This window comes from Macaca thibetana, chromosome 18 (genome assembly GCF_024542745.1).
Source record: "Macaca thibetana thibetana isolate TM-01 chromosome 18, ASM2454274v1, whole genome shotgun sequence".
Taxonomy (NCBI): Eukaryota; Metazoa; Chordata; class Mammalia; order Primates; family Cercopithecidae; genus Macaca; species Macaca thibetana.
The window spans coordinates 34,513,924-34,527,683 of NC_065595.1; the positions used below are offsets into that span (position 1 = coordinate 34,513,924).

Consider the following 13,760-nt stretch of genomic DNA (forward strand, 5'->3'; position numbering starts at 1 on the left):
GTCGGGCCTGGTGGCAGTCGCCTGTTTTAACTACTAGGGAGCCTGAGGTGGGAGAATCCTTTGAACCCAGGAGGCAGAGGTTGCAGTGAGCCAAGATTGCGCCACTGCACTCCAGCCTGGGCGACAGAGCAAGACTCCATCAAAAAAAAAAAAAAAAAAAAAAAAAAAGGAAAGAAAGAGAGAGAAAGAGGCTCTCACTGTGTTGCCCAGGCTAGTCTCAAACTCCTGAGCTCAACTGATCCTCCTGTCTCAGCCACCCAAAATGCTGGGATTAGAGGTGTGAGCCACTGCACCCAGCCCCTCACAAATATTTTATCCACTCTTTTCTATCCCCCTTCTATATAGCTCTCCCCTTTTATAGTCTCACAACTTTTTATTCAAATTATCACGTGTATTTCATTTTGCCTACAGAATTACAGTAACCCAAGAAACTTTATTTGGTCCCAAACTCTTTCCTAAAATAACAGAAGATACCGAAATCAGTATTCCTTAAAGGAACACATTGAAAATACAACATTTAGGCTGGGTGCAGTTGCTCACAACTGTAATCCCAACACTTTGGGAGGCCAAGGCAGGAGGACTGCCTGAGCCCAAGAGTTCAAGACAAGTCTGGGCAACATAGGGAGACTCCATCTCTACAAAAAATTTAAAAATTAGCCAAGCATGGTGGCTCACGCCTGTAATCCCAGCACTTTGGGAGGCCGAGGCGGGCAGATGGCCTAAGGTCAGGAGTTCAAGACCAGCCTGACCAACACGGAGAAACCCCATCTCTACTAAAAATACAAAATTAGCCAGGCGTGGTGGCACATGCCTGTAATCCCAGCTAATTGGTAGGCTGAGGCAGGAGAATCACTTGAACCCGGGAGGCGGAGATTGCAGTGAGCCGTGATCGTGTCATTGCACTCCAGACTGGGCAACAAGAGTGAAACTCTGTCTCAAAAAAAAAAAAAAAAAAAAAAAAAAAAATTAAAAAATGAGCTGAGTGTGATGGCATGAGCCTGTGGTCCCAGCTACTTGGGAGGCTGAGGTGGGAGGATTGCTTGAGCTTGGGAGGTTGAGGCTGCAATGAGCTGTGATCATGCCACTGCACTCCAGCCTGGGTGACAGAGTAAGAGTGTCTTTAAAAAAAAAAAAAAAAAGCACACACACACAACATTTTTCACCTTTTACAGGTTTTTCTCAAGAACTGTCAATTCAGTAAACATGAATACATGTTATTGCCACATCCTCAGTTACGTGCAGGAAAATAAGGAAGATCTAAGATGATTTACCAAAGTAAGGTTTGGGTCTCTAGTGTACACGAATTCCAAACTTTAAAAAGAATACTGAAACTGCCTATCTATCAAGTCTGTTCATGCACGTGTCAACAAAAGCCGTAAGACTGGGCATCCCAACAAAACAACTTCTTGTATAATGAGTAACTACACAAGCGCACAGAATTTACTAGTCATACAATAAAAAGACTGAAAGTACCAATGTCACTATTAACATTAGGAGCAAGAAACCTTTGAAGGACACGCATTAGCCCTCAGTTCTAAAGGAACTGCATTAAATTAGAACCTAAAGCTGAATTTATCTTTACTATATGGGTTTTGAATGAATCATGATAACCATAAAACAAAGATTATGACAGCTACTCTCAAATAGATGCATGTTAAAGTAATATAAAGTGAGTAAGTAACAACTACACTGTGAACTTATTCTAACAATGGGGAAAGTTTCCAGCTCCAATGTCCAGTCCATCCCATTTTTCACAAAAAGGTGTCAGAAAAAAAAATTTTCCCAAAAATGTGTCAGAAAAAAAATTTTTCCCATTAAGAAATCTGATTCAGGCCGGGCGCGGTGGCTCACGCCTGTAATTCCAGCACTTTGGGAAGCTGAGGAGGGCGGATCACGAGGTCAGGAGTTCAAGAGCAGCCTGGCCAACGTGGTGAAACCCCGTCTCTACTAAAAATACAAAAATTAGCTGGGCGTGGCTCGTGTCCGTAATCCCAGCTACTCGGGAGGCTGAGGCAGGATAATTGCTTGAACCAGGACCCGGGAGGCGGAGGTTGCAGTGAGCAGAGATCACACCACTGAACTCCAGCCTGGGCTACAGAGCAGACTCCGTCTCAAATAAATAAATAAATAAATAAAATAGCGATGTGACTCCTCAGGACATCAGGTAGTAACTATCAATTGCAGGCCTCTAAAAATGCTTGTTAAACCAAAAGGCAATGCTCTGATTACTGGAGGAATCTAGATTGCCAGGATCAGCAAAACTACATTAGAAAGTTAATAGCTTCCATCCTTAAAATATCCCAAGAGAAGAAAGGGAGTGATTCAAACTGTTAGCATGTACCCAATACTACACAATAATAGCCTAAGCAAAATTGGCAGATGTATTTGTAATTAAGAAGTCCAACCTTGACCAAGTATTATCAGTGGGATTTTAATTTTACTGGGTGGGAGGATTCAAAAAGCAAAAGGTCAGGCAAAAAACGAAAAACCCATCCAAGCCGAAACTGCTCAAGGATCTATCTGGGAGGGCTCCTACCGATGTTCTCTACTTCAACCTGCGAACATCAATTTTGTGATGGGGGCTGCCGGGGACGGAGTGGGGCGGGGGGTAGGCGGACAATTTAAAAGTGAGAATGAATGGCTTGCGTAAAGGCGATAGTCTTTAAGCCGGGTTCGTCAGTGTACATCCTCACAGGTTTTGAAATAAAGTTGACGAACTCCCCAGAAGCGGTCAATTTTGGAGACTGACACATCTCTCCCATTGACCGGAGGCGCCTGCCGACCGAAGGTAGTGGAAACGCCGAGACGCAGGCGGCGCCAAGCCTAAGAAAGCCTTTTCTCCCTCCTCCAAGGCCACTGCGGCCGCAGCCCTGGAGCTCTCCACTGCAGGGGCAGGTATCGGCGCCAGACCCCCGGCTCGCGGAGCTGGCGGAGTTGCCGCCACTGCTTCCCAGGCGGGCCTAGGAGCCAGAAAGTTGCGTGAAGACAACTCCAAGGCCGTGAAGCCGCTTCCCCCCGCAGCCCGGGGACTGCGGCACCTCCAGCCTCTCCTTAGTACCCCACGGAAAAGGACTTGCCTCGACCCGGCCCCAGCGTCTGGGGGCTTGGGGTGCCGTAGCCAACTCCGCCGGGCCGGGAGGACGCTAGGGTCACCAGCGGCTGACGAGCAAGGAGGTTGGAGCGGTGCGATGCCCCCGCGTCAGACGCCAGTCCAGGCTGCGAGTTCCCGGCGCCCACCAGCCGGGCCCGCCAGTATCCCAGCGTCCGGACGCCGCAGAGCCCTCACCGCGGCCCGCAGCCCTCCGACTCGCCCCGACCCATCCCTGGGACGCAGCCCGGGCTCCGCAACTCGACCAGTAGCCAGGCCGCGGCCCTGCGCCCCTTCCCGCCTCACCTGCGCTCCGCTGCGACTCCGTGCCTCCTCGCTCGCTCCGCGCGCGCCCCGTCGGGGCACGCACCGACCCCCCGGCTGGGACTCTCCCCGCTGCGGTGACTCAGGACGCGACGGCCACCGCCGCCTTCTCCTCCTCGGAACAAGCGCCGGCGGCGAGCAGAGGGTCGCGGTCAGAGCCCCTGCCGGGACCAAAGTGAACCTCGCCGCCTCCGCAGCCTCTACCACCAAGTCCCTTCAGTCGTCCGCGCCGCCCCCAAGAAAATGTCACCAGAGGCCGTTCCGCTCGGCGCCTCACTTCCGCCCGGAAACACAGAGCCTGCGTCGGCCGGCTAGAGAGGCTGCTGCGCCGGGGACCTCTGGAGACTGGCGCCCGAGGCCTGAGAAAAGCCAGACAGCGCCATCTGGCGCGATGGAACCCGCGCTCCTCCCGCTGCAGACCGCGGGGCGTGAAAGCGCCAGCTCCCCGGGCTTCTTTCCCGCGCTCCCTCCTTCTGTTGAGACCGTCTCCTTCCAGAAATGTCTTTCCCGGGGTGAAAGCCACTCAATGCAAGACAAGGACAATGCCTTCAACAAAGGACAGCGCTCCCTTTTCTGTGCGCTGCTCAGTACTCACCCCCTCCTGAAGCCCTTCCGAAAGCAGCTCGCGGTGTCTGAATCTTTGAGTCGCTCCAGCCTTCGGAGGGCCCGCGCCCTTCTCTCCCCGCTTTTTCGCGGATGCGGACAGCTGGGCTCGCGGAGACTCAGCCGGGCTCGGGGAGACTAGGCTGAGGTCTTCTTGGGCAGCGGCACCAACATCTGCTCAAGTTTCTGCCGGGGCACCTTGCAGGCCTTGCAGATCGACCGCCACCTGCTGGTGGGACGGGGCCCGCAGGGGAGACGCCGCTCTGCCCCGAATTCCGCCTCTGCAGTCGCCCTCCGATTTGCAGTCAGCCCTTAGGAGGGTAGGGGAAAGGAGGTGGATCGAACCCCGAGAAAGGGGAGGAGGGCGCGGGCCAACTGGCGGGTAGAGGGCTTCCCAAGGAGAAGCAGGAGATGCTGAAGACGCATCTCACGACTCAAGATCTGGCCAAGGACCCGCGCTCACCCAAAGCACTGCAGTGTTTTGAGAAGAAAAATAATAATAATAAAGCTTTCACCTTTACAGAGCTGTGCTGGAACCTCGGATGAGACCCGTCAAGAGGAGATTCTGAAAATCTTACACTACTGAGTCCGTACTCCCCTAAACATCAGTATCCCCCTTCAGACCAGGCCCATTAGTTCCCCCACTTCACTCATTTTTTCTGACTGCCTACAGGAGTGCGAGTTTTTCATCCCTAACTACAAGAATAATTATGAAAAGAAAATAACTTTTATTGAATGCCTATTACATACCAGGCACTTTGCATTTAAATGGGTTAAATTCATTGAATCCTCTTTACAACTCATAACAACCCTATGAGTTGGATGGCATTACTAGCCCCAAGTTGCAAAGGTGGAAACTGAGGCACAGAGTGACCTGCCCAAGATGACACATCCAAGTAAGTGGCAGTGTTGGATTACAACACAGGCAGAGCTTACTTCTTAACCACAGCCACCACTGCCTCATTGAGAATCACTGAGAACGTAGTGTGTGCTAGCTAAGTAGTTTATCTGTATATGTTATTTCACTCGTTCATTCATGTATTTACTTTCTGCTACCTGAGTCCTCAAGGGATTTGAGAGGTTGTGGGGTAGTGACAAGAGCCCAGCCTCTTGCAGGAAAAAAAGAAAAGAAAAGAAAAAATCACTACTAAGATCACAACTGTCCGAAAATGAATGAGTGAATGTGGACTAATACACTGAGTTTTTAAAAGATTCCATGACAGTCTGATCTAACCAATGCTGTGGGAATACTGAAGTAGGGCCCTGACTACTGAGATACCATCTTGGGTCCTTCTCCTGTTTTTTGTTGTTATTGTTGTTTCTTTGTTTTTTGTTTTGTTTTGTTTTGTTTTTTTCTTGAGACAGAGTCTTGCTCTGTCACCCAGACTGGAGTGTAGTGGCGCGATCTTGGCTCACTGCAACCTCTGCCCCCCCAGTTCAAGCGATTCTCCTGCCTCAGCCTCCCGAGTAGCTGGGATTACAGGCGCATGCCACCACGCCCGGCTAATTTTTAATATTTTTTAGTAGAGACAGGGTTTCACCATGTTGGCCAGGCTAGTCTCAAACTCCTGACCTCAGGTTCTCCACCCGCCTCAGCCTCCCAAAGTGCTAGGATTACAAGTGTAAGCCACCACACCCAGCCCCTTCTCCTGTTTAATACCAATAAGTCAGTTTCCTGCAGCGAATGGCCTTTGCATATTTTTGGAGGCTAGGGTATTTGATATCCTAATTACTAATATTTTTATTACTACTGTATTTCCATTATTAAATGGGACAGTTACTTGCTTCTTCCTCTTCTTCTGTAGGAGCAGAAGGGACCCTACTTCTGCCTCAAAGTCTTCTGTGTATCCAATACTTAGCTCTACAAGCTCCTGAAATGCCATCTCCCCCACAAAACCAGCTCAGCCCAGACACAACCCCCATCACCACTACCCTCACTACCCACTCTATCCCGGCCTCCGGCTGTGGGTCAAGACTGCCCTGCTCACACACACTCTCCTACAAACATGTCTGCCCTTGGCCTATCTGTAGGGTTACTACTAAATCATATTTGTCATCCTCTCAATTTCTGTCATAGCCCTAGAGTCCAGAGCCAAGCCTGTCAGAATCACTCTTCACCATCAGTTTTTGCACCTGATATACCACCTAGCCTGGGGCTAAGCCTGCAGCAGGTACCTGCCAGCCGTAGTGGCCTGGACAGTAGCATCAGGGTGTGGCTGGTCTGGCTTTGACTGTAATCTGATCTATCCTGACTGAGCAGGTTACTTCTACCATTTGCCCTGTAAAATGGACATGATTTTGAGAACCACCCTACAGATGATGAAAGTAGGGGAGACGAGGGGAGGAACCCTCATTTTTGGGCTCTGGGCTGCCCCCTCCCTTCCATCTCAGATTACTAAGAATTGGGCAACCTAAGGCCAGGCGTGGTGGCTCAGGCCTGTAATCCTAGCACTCTGGGAGGCCAAGGCAGGCAGATCACTTTAGGTCGGGAGTTCAAGACCAGCCTGGCCAACATGGTGAAACCCCGTCTCTACTAAAAATACAAAAAATTAACCAGGCGTGGTGGCACACACCTGTAGTCCCAGCTACTCTGGAGGCTGAGACAGGAGAATCACTTGAATCCTGGAGATGGAGGTTGCAGTGAGCCAAGACTATGCCACTGCACTCCAGCCTGGGTGACAGAGTGAGATCTGTCTCAAAAAAAAAAAAAAAGCCAGGTGTGGTGGCACGCTCCTGTAGTGGCACGCTCCTATAGTCCCAGCTACTTGGGAGGCTGAGGCAGGAGAATTGCTTGAACCTGGGAGGCAGAGGTTGCAGTGAGCTGAGATTGTGCCACTGCACTCCAGCGAGACTCTGACTCAAAAAAAAAAAAGGGGGGCAACCTGGCCTCCCTCAACATAACCACCCACCCCTACCATAGCCAGCAGCCACTAGGATTGCCAGTGGCCTCCGGGGAAATGCTGACCTTCTGCACAATAGTAGCCACAGAACCTCAGACAAGTCAACGCTTCCAGGGTTAACATGACGCGCTCTGCCTCACAGCGTCATTCCATGGGATTAAATGGCTTCCTCCAACACAAGGACATCCAGAAGCATTCTAAGGACTCTAAGTAGTGGAAGATCAGACAGTTGTCAGGACTGGGGGCTCTGGGGTTTGACAGACCTGATGTTGGACCGAGTTCTGCCTCTCTCTAGCAGAGTGACCCTCAGGCAGTTATGTAACCTCACTGAGCCCCATTGTCCTCGCCTGTCAGACATGGATGACCCCCCAGTACTCCCTTGCAGGCTCTGGAGGAGTGACAGTAGAATGACTCATGATTTCAGCTCTCTGCTCCATGCTGGGCTCAGGCAGAATGCTCTAGAACGAGGCTGCTGCTCTGATGGCAGCACTCCAGGCCAGCACCTTCTAGGCCACAGACTCTCAGTGGTCAAATACAAGTGAAATTTCCATCTCAACAGACTCATTTTTCCAGAGCAGCAAGTTCACGTGGAACCAGAATGGAACAGTGCAGAAGGATACCATGAAAATGGAGCCAAGGGTGACTGGGAGGGGGGCCCCTTTCCCCCACAAACTTCCAGCTCCCCACTCTGGTTCTCTGGGCTGGTCAATTAAGACTCATCTGTCTTGGATAAAGTACTCTGAAACCCAGCTCCAAATCTCTCTTTCCAACCAGGTGATCCCCCAGAAACTCCATCTATTTAGAAAGTCTGTAAGTTCTGAAAAAGCAAAAAAAAAAAAAAGTGAAAATAAATGCAAAGGACAGTTTCATTTTTTTGTTTCATTGTTTTTTTGTTGTTGGTTTTTTGTTTGTTTGTTTGTTTGTTTTTTTGAGACCGAGTCTCACTCTGTCTCCCAGGCTGGAATGCAATGGCACAATCACAGCTCACTGCAGCCTCAACTTCCCAGACTCAAGCAATCCTCCCACTTGAGCCTCCCAAGTACCTGGGACCACAAGCAATTTTTAAAAATTTTGTAGTCGGGCACGGTGGCTCACGCCTGTAATCCCAGCACTTTGGGAGGCCAAGGCGGGCAGATCACCTGAGGTTGGGAGTTCAAGACCAGCCTGACCAACGTGGAGAAACCCCGTCTCTACTAAATATACAAAATTAGCTGGGTGTGGTGGTGCATCCTTATAATCCCAGCTACTCAGGAGGCTGAGGCAGGAGAATTGCTTGAACCCAGGAGGCAGAGGTTATGATGAGCCAAGATCGCGCCATTGCACTCCAGCTTGGGCAACAAGAGTGGAACTCCCTCTAAAAATAGTAATAATAATAAAATAAAAATGTTCGTAGAAACAGGGTCTCACTATGTTGCCCAGGCTGGTCTTGAACTCCTGGACTCAAGACATCTTCCTGCCTCGTCCTCCCAGTGTTGGGATTTAACAAGTACGTATAAGCCTCTTATTTTTTAATGAGAAGGAATTATCCTGTATGACATGGTGCCTGACCTTGGGGGACCTCCTGGGTGGGGCAGAGGCTCTTCTGACACCCCATCTGAACTAGCACCTGCACTCCCCGTGACTGCACCCGTCTTCTTCTTAACACATGCCCTCATGTGTTCCTGCTTTGCATGCTCTTTTTCACTTCCATCGGACACACCAGAGGGAAGAGCGGCCAGGGGGTAGGGTCCTTGCTGTCTGACCATGCTCAGAGCCTCATGCAGAGACCCCAGACACACTCAGTGCAAGTGTAGTGAATGGAGGAAGTAGACCTAAGATTCCGAAACCTACAAGGATGTCAAAACAAGGAAGTGGTGCCAGGTGCCAAGTGGGTGAGAAGTCAGGAGGAAGGAGAGACCCCTGCAGACAAGGCAACAGGGGAATGCCTCAGGGAGGGTCTGAAACCTGCCTACAGGTGGTTAAAAAGGAGGAAGACTCCCCAGCACTTTGGGAGGCCGAGACGGGTGGATCACGAGGTCAGGAGATCCAGACCATCCTGGCTAACACGGTGAAACCCCGTCTCTACTAAAAATGCAAAAATTAGCCGGGCGTGGTGGCGCATGCCTGTAATCCCGGTTACTCTGGAGGCTGAGGCAGAAGAATCACTTGAACCCGGGAGGCGGAGGTTGTAGTGAGCCAAGATCATGCCATTGCACTCCAGCTTGAGCAACAAGAGCGAAACTCCATCTCAAAACAAAAAAAAAAAAAAACAAAGGAGGAAGACTCAGTGCCTTGAGAGCAGAGCCAGGTCATCCTTCTTCACTGCCCCCTTGGTGTCCAGTATAGAGCCTGGCAGATGGGACAGCCAAAAAGAGTTTGTGTGATTGAAAGGACAAGTGTGCAGAGAAACTGACTTTGTGGGAGGGGTGGGTAAGAGGTAGAAAAGCCCCTGGGATATTTGGAGGACAACTACCCAAGGGCCAGATGCCTGCGGCTGGACAGCAGAGGAGTGAGGAGAGAGAAGGCTTCAAGGGAAGTTGGGGGACTGAATGAGAGTGTAAGAAGCCTGGGATTTATTCTTTATTTTTATTTTTAATTGTGTTTAATTTTATTTTATTTTGAGACAGAGTTTCACTTGGTCGCCTGGACCAGAGTAGTGCAGTGGCACAATCTCGGCTCGCTGAAACCTCCGCCTCCTTGGTTCAAGTGATTCGCCTCCCTTAAGCCTCTCAAGTAGCTGAAACTACAGGTGCCTGCCAGCACGCCCAGCTAATTTTTGTATTTTTAGCAGAGACAGGTTTCACCATGTTGGCCAGGCTGGTCTTAAACTCCTGACTTCAGGTGATCGCCCTCGTTGTCCTCCCAAAGTGTTGGGATCACAGGCATGCGTCACTGCGACTGGCTGAGACGCTGCTTTGGAAGAAAGGGCTTGGTAAAACTTCAAAGCCCTTGTAACATCAGCTTTATGGAGACTGTCTTCATCTTCCTCTCCCCAGCTCCCAAAAACTACAGTATTTAAGTAAAGACAAAATCAGGGTATCTGTGGTAGAATAAAAAATACACATTTGGTCTTTGCCCCAGTTCCTGGCACAAAGCTCTTAAGTGCCTCAGGATCTCCTGAATGGTAGGAATGTCCTTTGTTATTCAGGATGAGCCCCTTTCAGCCACACCTGAGTGTGGCTCTTGGAGAGTCCCTAGATAGCTTCTGGATGAGGGCTGGTCACCACAGGAACCAATCATATGATTAGAGAGAGGGTTGGAACATTCAGCCCCCTCCCCACCCACAACCTCCCAGGATGGAAGAGGGGTTGGAGATTGAGTTCAATCACCAAAGTCTAAGGAAACTTCAGTAAAATCCCCAAAACCACGTATCAGAGAGTTTCCAGTTGGTGCTGGGAGGATGGCCCACTGGAGAGGGCATGGAAGCTCAAAGCTATAATCTGCCTTTCTTCCTTGCCTAAGGTAAGGAAGGATATTATAAAGGATCCAACTCGGGACCTCCCATTTAGATTCCTGAGTTGAATCCTTTATAATAAGCTGGTATTAGTAAGGAAAGTGCTTTCCACAGTTCTGTGAGCCCTGCTAGTGAATTATTGAATTTAAGGGGGGAGAGGTCATGGGAACCCCCAAATTCACAATCTGCTAGACGTAAATGTGGGTAGCCCAGGCACCTCAGTTCTGGCTAGCATCTGAAGTGGGGGCAGCCTTGTGGTACTGGGCCCTTATCCTGTGGGATTTGAAATAACTCTCGGTGGTTAGTGTCAGAATTGCATTGAATTGTTTGGATACTCACTTGCTGTCAGAGAATTAGAAAACTAGTACCAGACAAAAAAAATAAAAATAAAAAATACAGGATTCTAAAACTTTGACTTCATTTTTATTTTTTTTATTTTTATTTTTATTTTTTTTGAGACAGAGTTTCACTCTTGTTGCCCAGGCTGGAGTATAATGGCGCAATCTCGGCTCACCGCAGCCTCTGCCTCCCGGATTCAAGCGATTCTCCTACCTCAGCCTCCCGAGTAGCTGGAATTTACAGGCATGTACCACCATGCCCGGCTAATTTTTTGTATTTTTAGTAGAGACGGGGTTTCTCCATGTTGGTCGGGCTGGTCTCGAACTCCCAACCTCAGGTGATCCACCTGCCTAGGCCTCCCAAAGTGTTAGGATTACAGGTGTGAGCCACCGTGCCTGGCCTATTTATTTTATTATATTTACTTTATTTTATTTTTTTGAGATGGAGTCTCACTGTGTCACCCAGGCTGGAGTGCAGTGGCGCCATCTTGGCTCACTGCAACCTCTGCCTCTTGGGTTCAAGTGATTCTCCTGCCTCAGCCTCCCGAGTAGCTGGGACTACAGGCACATGCCCCCATGCCCGACTAATTTTTGTATTTTTAGTACAGATGGGGTGTCACCATGTTGGCCAGGCTTATCTTGAACTCCTGACCTCAGGTGGTCTGCCTGCCTTGGCCTCCCAAAGTGTTGGGATTACAGGTGTGAACCACTGTGCCTGGCCTATTTATTTTTATTTTTAAATTGTTTTTAGAGACAGGGTCTCTCTATATTACCCAGGCTGGAGTACCATGGCATGATCATAGCTCACTGTAACTTTGGACTCCTGGGCATAAGCAATCCTCCCACCTCAGCCTCCTAAGTAGCTAGGACTAGAGGCACATATCACCATGGCCAGCTAAATTTTTCTTTTTTTTTTTTAGAGACAGGTCTCACTCTGTTGTCCAGGCTGGTCTGGAGCTCCTGGCCTCAAACGATCCTCCTGCCATGGCCTCCCAAAGAGCTGGGATTATAGGCATTAGCCACTGTGGCTGGCCTGACTTTAAATAAATATGTTATATTTGGTTTGAACTAAATATGTTATATTAAGCAAGACCAGTCCTAGGCCAAATCTCGAGAGGATTCCTTGCCTTCCTTCCGTGTGACCCTCTCTACCTTTTATTTAGGTGGCAGTCAAAGCGGTCATTCCCCCAGACACCAGAAGGTGAGTTGGTTTCATGCTCTGCCTCTCCCAGGGGTCTTGAATTATAAAGGAGTGCCTCTGAGGTGGAATCCATGGGAATTCATCTTTCCTGGTGAAATTTCAGGTAGAGTAGTGGGTGGGGAAAATATTACCAGGTGAGGACCATCCCAACATTCCTTGTGTGCACATGTGATTACACGCCCGTCTTCTCTAGGTGAGTATTAAGCCAAATGATGCATGTTGTTCGATTTTACTCTAAAAGTATTCATTGGAAGCCTGCCCACTAACCACACAAGGCACATTGTTAGGCTCTTGTCATATAATCCTCATGACAATGAGCAGGACAGGTAGGTTTTACAGAGAAGGAAACTGAGGCTCAGAGAAGACAGTTCACCTAAGCAAGTCACATGGGCTAAAGGGCAGGGAGGGAATCAGGATTCCTGGAAGAGAACGTGGTCACCTCCCTCAAGATGACTGCTGTCTGTCTAAGAACAGGGCTCAACCTAGAAACACATCGCAATAGCAGAGGGGGTTGATGCAGTATAGGGACATGTCGCAGGGAGAAATTAATTCCCAAGAGCACCAAGGACTTCTTGGAAGAGGAAGCTTTTGACTAGGGCCTTGGAGAAAGAGCAAAGCTTCCACGGATGGAGATGAAGAGAAAGGTATCCCGGGCAAAGTCTGGCATAAGGGAAGGCTGGCATCAGGAAAGTGCAGGGCACAGCCAGACTCCAAAACAGGTGTGTCTTTCATACAAACGATATTTAAGGGTTATGGTTTGGGCCCTTATCCCCCTCCCCTCCAATTTCGTTTTTGTCTTTTTGCTTATTCATGCCAAGAATGTACATTTGTATAGAGCTTAACTTGAACCGTCTTATAAGTAGGATTTCATTAGCTCCTCTAAACAGCCCTGAAAGGTAGTTAGGGTAGGTGGATATTGCTACCATTTTGCAGCGCTTATACAACTGACACCAAAAGATTTCAAATAAATGCCTATTGAATGAATGAATGAATGAATGAATGAATGAATGAGTTGCCCAAGGCCACCAGCACTAAATGGGAAAATAGGGACTAAACGTCATTCTGCTGCCTTCAAATCCCAAACTCTTTTCACTACTGTACATATCTGTGGGACTTAGCAGTGCCATTGTGTGTGCGTATTGGGGGTGGGGAATTAGACTCATTATTGTGTTTTATAATGTGCTGATCATCTGAAAAAACTCTGGGCAGGAGAACAATACAAGCATTCATTGAAATACTTCAATAGACTGACAGCAGCAACAATAACCTAAAATTAAATGAAGCAGAGTATCTCATGTGAGTCTTCTCTTGAGGAGTCTGGTGCAAAGGCACCAGGCCTTGGGGAAATAGACTGGGACTCCCTAGGAGAAAGACAAAGCAGAGATTTACAGAACCTGGTTGGGTGCTGGGGACAGCAGACTAGGAGGGCCCCCACCAGCCAGGTGACAAACCCCCAGGACCACAGACCTCTGGGTAGTTTTCAAAAGCCTCCACAATTCATGAGTAGCTGTAATTTACTGGTAACCACGAGTAAGCACCAGCCTAGAAGGGACCTCAGAGATCACTACCATATTTTAAACAGTCCGGGCTGGGCGTACTGGCTCACGCCTGTAATCCTAGCACTTCAGGAGGCTGAGGCAGGCAGATCACAAGGTCAGGAGATCGAGACCATCCTGGCTAACACAGTGAAATGCCATCTCTACTAAAAATACAAAAAATTAGCTGGGCGTGGTGGCAGTCGCCTGTAATCCCAGCTACGCCAGAGGCTGAGGCAGGAGAATGGCGTGAACCCGGGAGGGGGAGCTTGTAGTGAGCCGTGATCGTACCACTGCACTCCAGCCTGGGTGACAGACAAAGACTCCGTCTCAAAATA

General features: G+C 49.2%; 2 protein-coding genes across 4 annotated transcripts in view; one reads left to right on the top strand and one right to left on the bottom strand.

Moving 5' to 3' along the window:
• ARK2N (arkadia (RNF111) N-terminal like PKA signaling regulator 2N) overlaps positions 1-4,186 on the bottom strand; it is a 98,185-nt gene extending 93,999 nt beyond the window's left edge. The window contains exon 1 of one of the 3 annotated variants that reach the window (XM_050767968.1): positions 4,008-4,186. The gene's annotated coding sequence lies outside the window, so the exon portion shown is untranslated. Of the gene's footprint in view, positions 1-3,394; positions 3,705-4,007 lie in introns of those variants that run through there. The other 2 variants (XM_050767967.1, XM_050767969.1) reach the window with 2 other exon arrangements.
• ATP5F1A (ATP synthase F1 subunit alpha) overlaps positions 1-13,760 on the top strand; it is a 541,488-nt gene that overhangs the window by 452,809 nt on the left and 74,919 nt on the right. The window lies entirely within an intron of this gene.